Raw genomic sequence first — 16,278 nt, forward strand, 5'->3', positions numbered from 1 at the left:
GACGCTCAAGATCAGACCTGGCTCCCCACCCCCCGCCCCCACACGGGCAGCCCTACTGAGCAGGATTTTAGAACAGCGCAGGCTTCAGCTCTGCCCTGATCTTTTCCAAGCTCTCGTTCCACTTTAAGGACCGGAAACGGGCTTTAAAGAAATAAATAATTGAAAGGAGAGAGTCTCAGATCTAGGAACAGGCCTGCTGCCCGTCTCCGCGCGGCACATAGAACTGCAGAGCACATACCGCTCCGAGCCGAGGGCTTGGCACGTAATTCGACATCAAAAGCCCCCGTTTCCTCAATCTGCTAGGATGATCTCCGTGTAATAGGCAAGATGGGAGGGAAAGAGAAAGGGTTGTAAGACGCTGAACAATACAGAAACCGCAAGCCGGTTTTGACCAAAAGCACGTGCCATAAATAGTTTGCACATCGGTCCATATGCGCAGCATCCCCACCATTAATCTCCCTGTGCCACAGGAGGAACAGGTGTGCTTAAAAATAGACAGCCGTGATGGTGAGGGACAAGAAGGGTAAAGGTGGGCTAAACATCTGGAGCAGAGGCCTATGAGCAAGGCCAGAATCTTGAGATCAGGGGTAGTCAAACTGCGGCCCTCCAGATGTCCATGGACTACAATTCCCAGGAGCCCCTGCCAGCATTCGCTGGCAGGGGGCTCCTGGGAATTGTAGTTCATGGACATCTGGAGGGCCGCAGTTTGACTACCCCTGCTTTAGACGGAGCCCTCTGTCTTGGGATAGTGATGCTCTCCATTCTTGGTGCTTGGGGGGCAAAACTGGAAGGACTCCAGGAGTTCTGGACCCACTGGGGGGTGGGCCTCCTGATGGCCCTTGGATTTTGTGTGATACAGAGTGCTGGACTGGATGGGCCTCTGGCCTGATCCAACATGGCTTCTCTTATGTCCTTAAGAGCAGAGGTCCATGAGTGGCTGTTAGCCACAAGGCATAGATGGAGCAGTCTGTCTGGGGCAGGGATGCTCTTAGTTGGGAATTTCCCGCATTCCGCAGGGGATTGGAATAGATGACTCTGGAGGGCCCCTCCAATTCTATGATTCTATGCTGGGGGGCAGGGGCAACAGTGGGAGGGCTTCTGGAGTCCTGGCATCACTGGTGGGCTTCCTCACGGCCCCTGGGTTTTGCCCACCATGTGACACCATGCGGATGGGTCATTGGCGTCATCCAACATGGCACCTTCTAGGTTCTTATTGTTCTTGATTCTTGTGGTTGGGGGGAGCAACAATGGGAAGGCTTCTGGAGATCTGGCCTTGCTGATGGACCTCCTGATGGCCCCTGGGTTCTGGCCACAGAGTGTTGGACTGGGTGGGTCATTGGCCTCATCCAACATGGCACCTTCTGGGTTCTTATTGAAGTTCTCTATTCTTGTGGTTGGGGGGCAACAATCAGAGGGCTTCTGAAGTTCTTGCCTTGCCGATGGACCTCGTGATGGCCCCTGGGTTTTGGCCACCATGTGACACAGAGCGTTGGACTGGATGGGTCACTGGCCTGATCCAACATGGCTTCTCTTGTGTTCTTAAGAGCAGAGCTCCATGGGTGGCTATTAGCCAGAAGGTACCGATGGAATTCTGGCTGCTTTTGAAGGGATCCCTGTTATTATTTTTGACTCTGCTGATTATCTTCTGGGAAAGTGGAGTATTAAATATTCATAAACTACTTTTTGCTGCTCACGATTTATCATATTTTTACCCCACCTGAGGACTGGCATCCATAACTAAGTTAATTTATTTTACATATTAGATTTCTACTCCACCCTTTCCCAAAGCCGGAGGGTGGGTTACAACAATAAAACAACCATTGCATCTAAAAATGCCTAATCTATAAGACAATAAAACCAGCTACCGGCCGTTCGGAAATAATCAATATAATATGGAGATGTGAATGGTTGGGTAAGTTTGAGCAGGACCGATGGAACAAGATCAGAAGGAGACTTCCCTAATATCTGAATCTGCAAGAGTGGTGTTCTTTTTTTTTAATTTATGAAGGAAATTCATTCATAATCCTCCACATCAGGGGTAGTCAAACTGCGGCCCTCCAGATGTCCATGGACAACAATTCCCAGAAGCCCCTGCCAGCATTCGCTGGCAGGGGCTCCTGGGAATTGTAGTCCATGGACATCTGGAGGGCCGCAGTTTGACTACCCCTGCTCCACATCATCTCCAGCCTGCAGTGGTACTGTGGTACCAATGAAACAATAGTTTTACCACAGCTAGTGAGAAAGAGAGACAGAAGCGGTATCCCCACATCTGAAACGTAGGCGTATATCACTGTTTGAGCTGACTGATGCATTCCCCCCATGACAAATTTCTGATAATTTATAACAACCACAGTGTGATAAAAATATCACCTTGCACATCACCCGGAATGCGGCTTATTTCCAAGGGGAGGAGAGTGTTTTAACACCTGTGAGGATAGAGGTGTAAACTTCACCGAATCGGTTCACGCCGAAGAGACAGTGCCGGATTGAGAAAAGTTCGGTCCCTTGACTCCGGCTGTGACAATTCGGTAACAGAGCAGCCGTGCAGGGCACGTAATCATGTTTTATTTTTAAAGCCCAATCTGAACCTAACTGACTGTTCCTGACGCGGAAAGGATTTCACAGAAATAATGAAATGTGTGATACCGAGGGGAAACCATAGGCGTTAATTATCAACAAACGCTTTCGTCTGAGGATACCGTCTTCTCCAGAGCTGGAAGGAAAAGGTGACCTGTGAGGAAAGGTTTTCTTTGCTGGTATCATAACACTTTTGGGGAGAAAAAACGACGTATAAAAAAAAATTAAACTCATTTGCAAGAGGGTTATAAGAAGACTGGGGCCTCGAATAATGCCATTTTTCTTAGTAATCTCTAATGCCTCTAAATAGAATCAGAGTAATCTAATTTCAGGTTGTTTTTCGAAGCAAGGTACTTTCTGGCTTTAGCTTTTTCCTCTTATTTTTCCCCCATCTCCTCAGACTGGAATGTTTGTATCGCCTTAGTGCAGCCTTTCTCGGTTTCTTTTACCGTTGAGAAACCCCAGACATGGTGTGATTGTGCAGAATTTAGTTGGGAAGCACAGCTGTGTACATGCCCACCCAGGGGCCTTCCCCTCCAGACCCATCATTGTCCATTTGGGGAGGGGGGATATATGGTCATATCACCTGATAAATGTTTAGCAAATCTTAAAAATATATAAGAATTTAATTCATTCCCACCCATTCAGGAAACCATCAAGAAAGCCTGCCTTAGCACCTGAAACGCTGAAATAATTTATCAAACCTCTCCAGCTGTTCTCTTTCCTTCAGCTTGGAAAACTCAAGGAAGACTCCTTAGATTCAAAGAAGGCTTTGAGCCCAAAGGCAAAAAGGGGGGATAAATTTTAAATAAATAAAATATAATTTTCTCAGCGGTGTGGAAAGCTAGGGGTAGAATCCACCCCAATACAATCTTGTTTGGTTGTGAACAGACTGGACAAGGGTGAATCCCAAATGATCAAGGCCTTGTGGAATTCTGACATGCTTCTGTCATAGATATACTGGGAACTGTGTGCTTGAATTTGCATTCCCAGGAACTTGTGTAGCGGTGCTGACCTTCAGATGGGAACTGGAGATCTCCTGGGATTTCTGTGGATTTCACTGGCAGTCTTCAAGCAAAGGCTGGATACACCCTTTTCTTGGATGCTTTAGGATGCTTTGGGCTGATCCTGCGTTGAGCAGGGGGTTGGACTAGATGGCCTGTATGGCCCCTTCCAACTCTATGATTCTATGATTCTAAAATGGCTGCTTCCACAGAGGGTGGACTGTGTACCTTGCTGGGGTCCTTGCCCTCCGCCAACTGCTGTCTCCAGGTCCCAACCCTGAATCTCCAGGTATTTCACAAGCTGGAGTTGGCAGTCCTACACATGAGCCCTATTTGGATCAAGACCACTGTGCATGAGCTGGAGGGGACTGAGTCTTTTCTATTGCTATCATCACCAATGGTGCTAGCCTGACATGAACTGATTGTGTTTTGCTAAACTCTGATGCCTCAATGCACTCAAAAAGGCCTTTAAAACAGTAGGGTATTGAACAAAGGGAGGGGATTTGGGCAAGATTGATTGATTGATTGATTGATTGATTGATTGATTGATTGATTGAGGAACCTCCTCTGGCCTCCTTGCCAGCTTTACAATGAACATGTATGACACCATGATATAGACCAATCTGGAGCTTATTGCAAAAAGAGATGGGACAGCCCACTGCAACCTTGAGCTTCTTGCAGTTCTGTTAGAGCTGTTCTCACAAGGCAGTTCTAGCAGGGCTCTCTCAATCCCATCTACCTCGCAGGGTGTCTGTCGTGAGGAGAGGAAGGGAAGGCAATTGCAAGCTGCTTTGAGACTCCTTCAAAAGTGGGGTATAGAAACCAACTCTTCTTCCAATTTTGAATGAAGAAGAAGAAGAGTTGGTTCTTATATGCTGCTTTTCTCTACTCTTCCCTTTCCTCTCCCCAAAATAGACACCCTTTGAGGGAGGGGAGGCTGAGAACAGAGAGGTCAGAACAGCTTTATCAGGGCTGTGACAAGCCCAAGGTCACCTAGGTGGCTGCATGTGGGGGAGTGGGGAATCAAACCCGGCTCACCAGATTAGAAGTCCGCAGTCCTAACCACTATGCCAAGACTCCCCTGGGCATCCCTAAGCTATTTATTTTAAAGTATGGTCATTGCTATTGCAGAAGGGAGGTTTTTGTCTTGTGAAGGTGCATATTGTGCCCATTTAAGTTATACCTATTTATTCAGATCCAGTATAAGAAGATATAGATATATAGATATATAGAGATGTAGAGATGTAGAGATGTAGAGATGTAGAGATATAGAGATAGAGATAGAGATAGAGATAGAGATAGAGATAGAGATAGAGATAGAGATAGAGATAGAGATAGAGATAGAGATAGAGATATAGAGATATATTAGACCACAGTGGGTGAGAACACCCAGATGTCTTTCTCTCTAGGGTTTATCGACTGGGGTTTAAGACTCATTTCCAAACAAACGATGTATTCCTAGTAAATAACTGCTGGGGGCAGCAATGTGTGCAGTATCACATTGTTGATCTAAAAACAGCCAACAACATGGTGGGTGGGAGGGGGAGGTAATTCAAGTGCCAGATCTTCACGGGTCACCATTCCCCCCCTGCCGTGCTTGTGATGTTTCTCTGATTAATTGCAGTACAGACACAGGAGGAAATAAGGGCTGGGGAGAAAAGGGAGGACAAAATTTTCCATCCTCTGGTTTGCACTCTTCGGGCTCTGAAAACAATAGGATTGTATTGGAAATTCTGTTGATTGAACACAGCTTTGGGCATGCTGGACCCATGCCCATGGTCAACTGGTCAAGGCAACCTGTGTGGATGCCGGCCTTCAGGTGAGACCTGGGCATGGATCCAGCAGAATTCCAGCTCACCTCCAGACTACAGAGATCAGTCCCCATGCAGAAACTGGATGCTTTGGAGGGTGCACTCCATAGCATTATACCCCCCTAAGGTTCCTGTCCTCCTCAGGCTTTATCCCCAATTTCTCAACCTGGAATTAGCCAGGGGGTACCTGGCAACTCTATACAGTTGCCTTGCCACCATGTGTAGCATATTGAATATGGAGTGTTACGGTTGGCAGATTATGGGTTAATTGTTTTTTGGGGAGCTGTTCACACCCATGGGAGGTTTCAGTGGGGACATAAGTTATCCGAGAGTTGCTGGTTTCTCTTTTGCCAGTCGGACCATCTGTGCTAGCCGCATTTGCTCTAGGATGCTTTGAGCTGATCCTGCGTTGAGCAGGGGGTTGGACTAGATGGCCTGTATGGCCCCTTCCAACTCTATGATTCTATGATTCTATGACCTGTATGGCCCCTTCCAACTCTATGGTTCTATGATTCAATGAAAGTTCTGTGCACACTAAGTGACTCCTGGCTGTTCCTCTCAATATATTGCATCTACTCTGCAGTCTGATGGCTGAGCCTTTGGCTGCCTTTGTGGGCCATTGATTGGTTTCAGAGCTTGTTCCGTTATTTAATTTCTGTCGCGTTTTAATACGTTTCGGTCCATCGGTGACCGTGTTTGTAAGGTGCCTTGAGCAAGAGTCCAGATCCTCACATGTTGAATCAGGCTATTAATCCTAATTCTAAACACCCGTGCAAGAATCTTCCCTCCTTCCCTCCCTCCCCCCCTTCATTACATTATCCTAATTAAGCTATTGGATGGGCCAAACTCCCTTTGGCTCAGTTCAGAATTAACTCAGTAATTACAAGCTTTCTTGGTGATCCTTTGGAACGAAACAGGCTGTGTTTTGCATGCTCTTTCCAGCTCATGGTGGGGATGTGCACCGTGCTAGCAGTGCTGCATATGTGCTGTTTACCTTGCTCCCCCTTGAGATGTGCTGTGCTCAGCACCAGTCCTGCCAGGGAGATGCATAGGAATCTGACTCTCCCACCCCTTCCCGAGAAAAAGGTTAATAGATTTGGATGGTGGACACAGTCTTTGTCACAAATTGGAGCAAACAGAGAAGATGCTCACCCTAAAAACAATTAGATTAGTGCAGGGCCCCCCAATTTGGTCCCATGGTGCCCACCGGCAGAGGAAAGTAGAAGATCTGTTTTTGGCACCCCACGTTTCACTACTTGAAGGAGTCTCAAAGCGGCTTACAATCACCATCCCTTCCTCTCCCCACAACAGACACCCTGTGAGGGAGGTGGGGCTGAGAGAGCTCTGAGAGAACTGGGACTGGCCCAAGGTCACTCCGCCGGCTGCATGTGGTTACTAAATATTTAAGCACAGAAGAGTCTGTTGAGTTGTCATCTCGAGACAAAAACAGGCAGAAATGCCAAGTTCTGCTACAGAAATAGTTTGGCAGGATGGGAATGTTTATCGAGGCTCTGCCAGATTTTAGAAACACAAGCCAAAATCAGTCTGGATCCCAGAGATCTTGAAAGTAGCTAGTCGGATCTAGTGGCTAGGCTGCCGTGGTACTCCAAAAGCATGTGGAACTTGGGGTGTGATGACCTCATCATACAATATTGGCACAATCAGGGTTCCATGTGTGGACCTACGATGTTGACAAGGCCTCTGATTCATCGCAGGCTCTGATACTTCGGATCTGGCTGGGAGTAGTCCTGTCCAAAGCACTTTCACACAAGTGGAATAATGCACTTTCAGTCCCCTTCCAATGCACTTTGCAACTGGATTTTACCATGTGAAATGGCAAAATCCCCTTGCAAAAGTGCATTGTAAGTGGATTGAAAGTGTTTTTATCCAGCTTACTTTGCTGGGATTTGGAAATCACTGTGATTTGATTTGTGCCTAAATAGTTAAAAGTATAGTTTGCAGTTGTCCTCGGAGTTGGGAAGGCCCCAAATTTAGTCCTGCATTGGAGAGTTGATTGCCTAAGCACTATAGCTACTTGGTCACCCCTAGAGCTCACATTTCAGTTCTTGCTGTTCATGTAAACATTGTCATTTAGTTCTTCATGACTACTATGTAGCTGTCTAGGATTAGGAAGGCTTTCTTGCTTCCCTTCCTCTCTGCAAAGGATTCTGGGATTTCTCCTTTCCATTTGAACCTCTGGGACTGTGACATGGACATGAATCGAATACAACTGCCATGGGGTGAGTTGGGTGGGTTTTACTTGTGGTCATAGTTTGATTATTAGTTTGATATTTTGGATTGGCATGGAATGCCCCTTCAGGAATGGCCAGTGACCTGAGAATAATTTTTCCTTGTTGTTTGTAGATGGGCTCACTTTTATGAGTCATCTGAAAGTGTGGCGTTATAAGCACCTTTTATGGAGCATGACTTCTGGCACGTTTTGGATTGGATGCTGTCTCTATTGATTTTATTTGTTTGTGTGTTTATTTAAAGCATTTATTAGTCATTTTTCTTTCTTATGGAGCATTTTCTTTCTTATGGAGGCAGATTATAATATAAATAAGATAGGGCACATAAAATATACAAGACCAACATTTAAAATCACACTTTAAGATGGCTTTAATCAAATAAAGTAATCTTCCACTACCTCCAGCTTGGTGTTATGGCTAAGAGCGGCAGCTTCTAATCTGGTGAGCCGGATTTGATTCCGCATTCTTCCTCAACATGCAGCCAGCTGGGTGACCTTGGGCCAGTCACAGTCCTAGTAGAGCTGTTCTTGCAGAGCAGTCCTGTTAGGGCTCTCTCAGCCCCACCTCCCTCACAGGGGGCCTGTTGTGGGGAGAGGCAGCGAAGGAGATTGGAAGCCACTTTGAAACTCCTTCAGGTAGTGAAAAGCGGGGTATAAAAACTAATTCTTTCCCCCCTTTTTCTCCCAAAGATCCAAAAGTGAGGGCAAATTGGCTGGGGAGGTTCTATCATGGGGCTGCCACTGAAAAGGCCCTTTCTTGAATACCCACTGAACAAGGTACTTTTGAGTCCTAGGACAGTATTTCCATGCTCTACTTCATGGTAATAAGAGTATTCTCCTGCCTTGAAGAGGGTGTTGGAATTGGAGCCACTGCCTCTTTTTCCTGTCGGGGCTGGTGTACCTTTAACAACCACAGGAGACGAAAACCTCCACCGTTTCCATAATTACATCTCCATGCCTACCTGAACCAAAAGACTTACGGGAGCCAACCTGGAAGGTTAATTAACGTACAGCTCTTCCCCAGTTGCGGGTGAATCCCGAGGCATGAAAGCGTTCCTCTGGAGGGAGCCGAAAAAGGGAAATAATTTCCTCCTGCAGCAAGTCTCGGGAATTAATCCACGCCATTTGTTTCCGGAGACTATTATTAGGCCGGAGAGCTCTGTGACAAATGCAGCAAGGGAGCCCCGTTTCTGTAAATAATCTTTTTGGGCTTCACAGCTTCTGCTGGTAAGGAAGGTTTTATTTTTTCTTGGCCCAGCGGAGCTGTGACATTTTTGGAATCTGCTGCCAGTTGTGGCTATTAACCAAGCATGAGAGGACAGCTTGATGGATCAGGGGGTGCAGCTCTGTAGCTTTCCATGCAAGCACCTCTGCAAGCCGGGGGGACAGAAGTCCTTTAGCAATGTGGGGGCCTGTTTTGAAGAGCCATTGGGGCTTGCCAACCTCCAGCTGAAGCCTGAAGATCTCCCACTATTACAGTCAATCTCCAGATTACAGAAATCAGTTCCCCTCGAGGAGACTTTCTCAATCAGGGTTTCATGAAACAATAGGGGTTTCTTGACAGCCCTGGAAGAGTTTCCCGAATGGGTGGGAGTTAACTTTTGATATATTTTTAAAATTTGTTAAATGTTTATCAGGTGATATGGCCAGATATAGTCATGTCAACCCACCTACCCTGCCCAAGATGGCCTGGAAGGGGGTGGGAAGGAGAGGGCTCCCATACACACAGCTATGCTTCCCAACCATATGGGATACGATCGTGCCATTTCTGAGGTTTCTTGAAGCCTGAAGAATGTTTTGGGGGTTTCTCAATGATATAAAAGCTGAGAAAGGCTGCCCTCAAGAAAACAGGTTCTCCTGAAGGTGGACTCTATGACCTTGTATGCTACTGAGGCCCTTCCCCTCCCCAAATCCTTCCCCCCCAAGTTTCACCCCCCCCTAAATCTCCAATCTTTCCCCACACTACTATATAGCCTGGTCTTGTCAGATCTTGGACAGTCCCTTGGATAGAAGACCACTCTGGTTAGTACTTGGAAGGGAAGGGAAGAGTCCAGGGTTGCTACATGGACTCAGGTCATGGGAAACCACCTCTGAACCTCTCTGACCTTAAAAACCCCAATGGGACTCCATAAATCAGCTGTGATGGGGGGAAAGTATATGTTTGACGGATGGGTCATGTGTCAAGATAATAGGCTCTGGACAAGTTTCCCATGAAAGGGAAGAAGGAAATGAACATTCTTGACTCAGCTGCAAGTCCTCCTGTACAATAGGCATGGTGGGACCCACCCCACTTCTTCATCCTGTCCCAGTTGAATAAACACTGGATGTATACAATTGTGGGAGGTCAGGGTCAGGAGTTGTTCTTCCTCTTGGAAACAAAATAGTCCATAAATTCAGAATATGTCCTATGACCCCACTGCATTCCTAGAGTTGCCAGCTCTGTGTTGGGAAATACCTGCAGATTGGGGCTGGAGCCTGGGGAAAGTGGGGTTTCAGGAAGGAAGGGCCATCAACTGGAGTATAATGCTATGGAGTCCACCCTTCAAAGCAGCCATTTTCTCCGGGAGAACTGATCTTGGTCATCTGGAGATCAATTGTAATACCAGGAGCTCTGCAGATGCCACCTGGAGGCGGGCAACCTTATCAACCACCATTGCAGGGGTGGCCAAACTGTGGTTCTCCAGGTGTCCATGGAATACAATTCCCCTGTGAATTTTAGTCCATGGACATCTGGAGAGCCACAGTCTGGCCAATTCAGAGCCAGTGTAGATGTTACAAGGCTGTGGTCTCTGTGACCCACACTAGTCAGTATTATGGCCAAAGCATTCTATACTACTACTGCTGCTGCTGCTATTACTACTACTACTACTACTACTACTACTACTTCATTTTCTTCATCACTGTGCAAGTTAGAACTTTGGACTAGATGGACCCGTGGTCTGATCCAGCAGGGCTCTTCTAACATTCTTATTGTAAGTTGGAGCTGATGGGTGGGATCATGTGTAACAGTGATAGCTGGATTTGTGATCTGGCCTTACTTATCTTGGCTAAATAAATCTGTGAAAACTCTACAGAGTTGCCATAAGTGAACTCTCTCGCTCCCTCCCTCCCTCCCTCCCTCCCTCCCTCCCTCCCTCCATCCATCCATCCATCCATCCATCCATCCATCTATCATGTATCTGAAAGGCTGCATGGCATAGCCTGACCTCATCAGATCTCAGAAGCCAAACGGAGTCTGTTCTTGGCAGGAAGACCCCCAAGGAAGCCTCTACAGAGGAAGGCAATGACCAAACACCTCTGCTTCCCACTTGCCTTGAAAGCCTCCTGGGGTCACAGTAAGTGAGCCATGACTTGACAGCCCTAATTCTGCCGTGCCTGGTATAGCCTGATCTCATCAGAGCTCGGGAACTAAGAAGGGTTAATTCTTAGAAGGAAGGCCACCAAGGAAGTCTCTGCAGAAGAAGACAATGGCAGACCCACCTCTGCTTCTCACTTGCCTTAAAAGCTCCTTGCTGAGATCAGCATCAAGTCGGCTGCAACTTGATGATGCTTTATGTACATGAAAATGTCACCTGCTTCATGTCTGCATGCCAGGAAGTTAAAAGGCACCCAAGCAAGATCAGTAAAATTAAATTGGCACCATCACCTGTGGTCTGTCATGTGTAGCTTTTGCGCATTAATTCCATCAAGTACCTGAGGTTTTGTGCCGAGGAGCTCCTTTTCGCATGGGCACGCTTAGAGAAGGGAGGCGATGCCAGGATCTGTCTCTTTGCCAACCTTTTTTGCAGTAGAGCGGACTAATTATGTGAAGTTTTCATGGCCTATTTTTCCCCCTTTCTTTTTCATAATTCTCCCAGCATCACCCACCAGATTTGCATTTTGAAGCACCAGGAAAGCTGTAAAGCTACAATTAGTGCATTTTGTATAATAACTTTTGTCATTTTTAATTAGAACAAAATAGAATGGGGGGGGAAGGGGGTAGAAAGGACAAAACACCTCAAAGGAGTGTTCTGATTAGAGTTCATTTGCAAGGACTGCTCTCAGATTTGATTGGAGGTATCTAATAATTAGAATAATCTGATGGACTATTTTCAGGATTCTGAAATTCCAAGGAATCATAGAACCATAGATTGGGAAGTGTCCATGAAAGCCATCTAAATGCGGGATCAGCCTAAAGCAGGGGTTGTCAAACTGCAGCCCTCCAGATGTCCATGGACTACAATTCCCATCAGCCCCTGCCAGCAAATGCTGGCAGGGGCTCCTGGGAATTGTGGTCCGCGGACATCTGGAGGGCCGCAGTTTGACTACCCCTGGCCTAAAGCATTCAGAAGTCTCTGTCCAGCCATTGCTTATAGAACCTTAGAGCTGGAAGGGGCCATACAGGCTATCTAATCCAACCCCCCACTCAATTCAGGATCAGTGTAAAGCAACCTTTCTCAATATTTTTACCATTAAGAACCCCCTGAAATATTCTTCACCCTTTGAGAAACCCTAGCAGTGGTGTGATTGTGCAGAATACAGCTGGGAAGTATAGCTGTGTACATGCCCAACTGGGGCCCTACCCCTTCCTACCCATTACTGGCCACTTTGGAAGGGCTGGATGGGTCGACACCACCATATATGGTCATCATACCCAAAAAACATTGAACAAATTTGAAAATATGTAAAAAATGAACTGCCACCCATTTGGGAAACCCTTCCAGGGCCATCAAGAAACACGGATTGAGAAAGCCTGGCCTGAGGCATCCATGAAAAGGAGCTGTCCAGCTGCTGCTTGAAGACCGCCAGTGAGGGGGAGCTCACCACCTCCTTAGGCAGACCATTCCACCACTGGACTCCTCTGACTGTGGACGTTTTTCCTATCTAGCTGGTTCCATTCTACACACAATGTAAAGCCATTACTGCAGGTCTTCTCCTCTGCTGCCAGCTGGAACCTTTCCCTGCCCTCCTCCAAGTGGCAACCTTTCAAATACGTCAAGAGAGCCATCCTTTCCCCACTCAACTTCCTCTCATCCAGGCTGAACATTCCTAAACCCCCTAGCCTTTCCTCATCGGTCTTGGTCCCCAGGCCCCAGATCCTCCTCATCGCTGTCCTCCTGGCTCAATTAGGAGGCTGTAGGTACGAGCTCCTTCGTTTCTAATACAACCTGCAGGGCTTGCTGTACAAAACTGGCGGTCTGTAATCTGGAGAACGTGTCTGATTCCCCCTCCACATGAAGCCAGCTGGGTGATCTTGGGCCAGTCACAATTCTGCCAGAGTTCTCTTAGCCTCACCTACCTCCCAGGGCGTCTGCCATAGGGAAGCTGCTTTGAGACTCCTTAGGGCGGTGAGAAAGCAGGGAATAAAACCCAACTCTTTCCCTCCCCCCTCCTTACCAGGGTTTCTGAACCCATCCCAGCTACAAGGCAGGTCAAAACAGGTGTTGCTTGTCCCAGCATGATGGTGTTTCATCAGCTGAACCTAAACTACATGTGGGGAAAGAGCTGTCAAACCACCACTGATTTAAGGCAATCCCATAAGGCTTTCAAGGCAAGGATGTTCAGAGGTCTGCTTCTGTGTAGCCACCGTGGGCTTCCATCCAAATCCTAACTGGGCCAGCCCTGCTTAGCTTCCGAAATCTGATGGGATTAGTCTAGCCTGGGCCATCTTGGTGAGGGTACTCAACACTTTCCCTGCAGAATAAATTGCAATGTTAGAAAAGTATTTTTGAGCCTCATTCTGTGCTATGTATTCTTCGCACTGTAAAATTTTGCTGGAAGCATTTTAGTGTCCAGTAAAATGCTTGTTTTAGTTTACTGGGTTTTTAAAAATGTCATTGTCCAAGACTTTAAACGCAGACAATATGTCCACGTGTCAGAAGGTATGTGTCAATATGTACCTCCATGCAAACTATCTGTTCGGATCCTCTTCCAAAGCCGTGCTGTCTTTGGGGAGGAGAGAGTAGTGGCATCCAGAGACAGAGCTTTCCCAATGGTGGCTCCTCGCCTGTGCGATGAACTTTTCTTTGAGACTCCCATGGCACTACCCTACTCTCTTTTGCCCAGGCCTTTAGCTGAGTAGCTGGCCTTTTAAAATGCTTTGGATGGTCTAATTGGGCCAGGAGGGTCTAACAGTGATGTTCGTCCGTTCTGAGTTTTTAATGGTGGGTTTCTTAGAGCTACTTGTAACAATGTTATGCTCTATCTTCATTTCAGCCTGTTTGGTTTTTAAGTCTCCTCTAGGACCTGGAGGTCCCTTGGCACTAACGGGGATTAGAACCTGAACCTTCCAAATTCTAGTCTGTCACTGTCCACCACTAAGGTTGCCAACTCTAGGTTGGGAAACACCTGGAGATTCTGGGGATACAGCCAGGGAAGGGCCGGATCTAATGCCCTAGCCCTAGCATCCACCCTTCCAAGCAACCATTTTCTCCAGGGGCAATCTTGGCCACCTGGAGATCCACTATAATATCCAGGTGCCACCTGGAGAGTTGGCAACCCCCCACACTAGTCTGTTCTTGTTATTCCCCAGTCCAGACAAGCCGTTAGAACCCTGACTCAGGGTCCCCAGCCTACCGAAGGGCAGCACAGCGGGGTCGCAAAAGCGCCAGCCCCGCTTTTCCTCCGCGGGCGGCGCGCCCCCTGTCGGTTCCCACCCGCCATCCCCCAGGCGCTGCAGCGCGCACGTGTGAACCCGGCCCGCCAGGCACCCGCTGTGCTCGCCCGGGCCGCTTCCTTGCCCACGCGCCCGCCCGGGGAGCCCAGCGGCGTGCTTGCTTGCGCGCGCGCTCAGGGATGCGCCGCATTTCTCTCCCAGCACAGGCGAGGCCAGCTGGAGCGGAGCTCCTGCGCCCGTCCCTCCAAGCCCCCCCCCCCCTCCTGCCGCCGCCTTGTCCCTCCTTCCCTCCGACGTGCGCCAGGCTGCCTCTCCCCGACCTGCGTGGCTGGCTGGGCGTCGTCGCCTCTCGCAGGCAGCCGCCGAGGAAGGAGCTGCGCCCGCGCCGCCTGGCCCGTCTCCTGCGCACCGCCTGCTCGCCCCCCGCACGCTCCGGGCCCCGCCAAGCCGGAGCAAGTGAAAGCGGAGCCGGCCGAGGGCTGACCCGCCGCCCGGGCGGCCAAGGTAGGCGCTGGACTGGAAGGAGGAGGGGGGGGTGCAGAGGGGGGGAGAGCTGCGGGTGCCTCGGAGTCTTGGTGGAGTTTGGGGATCGGCGGAGGAGGAGGAGGGGAAGGGAGACTCGAGTCCTGGGTGGTGTTGGGGGGGACCAGCCTGTGGCCGACGCCAGCCATCCGGAGCCCACCTTGGTCCTTCCTCCCGGCGTCGATCCGCAGCGAGTCGCCCTTGCCGAGGTGCACTGTTTGGGGGGTCGCCCTTGCTTGGGGGTGGGAGGATCGCAGACGGGGCTTTCTTGGGGTTTGCCCTGGCCTTTGGAGGGTCAACACGCCGCCGACGCTCTTCCCCCGCTTCTGACTCCAGAGCAGAAAGTGCGGCGGGAAGAGCCGTGCGGGGCGGACAGGGTCCCACGGGGGCGGCCCGACGAAATTGCCCCGGGGGTGTCATTTTGGACGGGTGATTGACAGAGTTGGGACAGAGACTTCTGTTCAGGGAGGGGGGGTATATACATGTTTGTGTGTGTGTATGGGGGGGGGACTGCCTTAATAGTTCTGTTTTTAAAAAAACGAGTATATATATATTTTTTATTTTCTGCATATATGAGAGAATTTTGGGGAATGTGGGCAGGGTGGAACTAGAGATGGTACTTCCAGTTCTCAGATGTTGACTTCCTGGGAGTCAAGTTGTACAACCTGGTCCTGCTGTTTGGGAATTGGCTTTCACCTGCCTGGGGGACTGTTTTCTAAGTATGTCTTCTTTTGGGGAGTGGGAGATTGAACAGTTCGTCTAAGGTCACGGCTGAACCAGGGTCTATCCCAAACAACAAGATTTATATCTATAATAATACCTTATATCTGTGTTTATACATATATACATATATATGCATATGTGTATATACACACACACATGCACACACATATGTGGATACTTCCCTTGCTGCTTGCTATAGCACATAATGAGGAATCAAATTTTATGTAACCCGGTTTGCTGTTCGATTATAAGGATGTTTAATAGAATGACTGGTGTGAGAGATTGTCAAACGTCAGCCTCGGAAGACCAGGGTGGGACCTGCAAGCCGAGGAGAAGATTTGACATGACTCTATTGGTTAATTAACTAGCTTAGCAATAAAGGGGAGAGAGCTGGAAAAAATTTTTCCAGAAGCTCTCTGTGGTCTTTGTCCCCAATTTATTGCCGAGGGGCGATACTGTGGGAGCGTCCGTGACGCAAAGTGGATTTTTCCAGAAGAGTCCGGGCACTAAGCTGTTGATTCGAAATCCTTTCGCATACAGGTTAATGTGGCGGAATGAATGCAAATACTAGACCTGAGTTCGAATCCCAGTAGCCCCAAAGCCTATGGGTGACCTTGGGCCGGATGCTTGTGCTCTTCTTTCGTTCTCAGCCTAAATGAATCGCACAGAATAAATTGAGCAACCCCCCCCACCACCACCACCACCACGCAGTGTGTCTCAATCTGAGCTTTTAGGTAGGGACAGAAATAAACATAATTAATAGAAATGTATGTTAATCGGGAGGGGGAAGGTCTTGAG

At 48.4% G+C, this 16,278-nt stretch overlaps 1 protein-coding gene across 4 annotated transcripts in view; it reads left to right on the forward strand.

The window, feature by feature from the left end:
* Positions 1–16,278, forward strand: part of PRKG2 (protein kinase cGMP-dependent 2) — a 105,950-nt gene that overhangs the window by 14,155 nt on the left and 75,517 nt on the right. For 2 of the 4 annotated variants that reach the window (XR_013224964.1, XM_077301074.1), the window contains exon 1: positions 14,372–14,739. The exons of 1 other annotated variant lie outside the window; for it this stretch is intronic. The gene's annotated coding sequence lies outside the window, so the exon portion shown is untranslated. Of the gene's footprint in view, positions 1–14,371; positions 14,740–16,278 lie in introns of those variants that run through there. One more of the 4 variants, XM_077301076.1, reaches the window with a different exon arrangement.

This window comes from Paroedura picta, chromosome 10, assembly GCF_049243985.1.
Source record: "Paroedura picta isolate Pp20150507F chromosome 10, Ppicta_v3.0, whole genome shotgun sequence".
Classification (NCBI taxonomy): Eukaryota; Metazoa; Chordata; class Lepidosauria; order Squamata; family Gekkonidae; genus Paroedura; species Paroedura picta.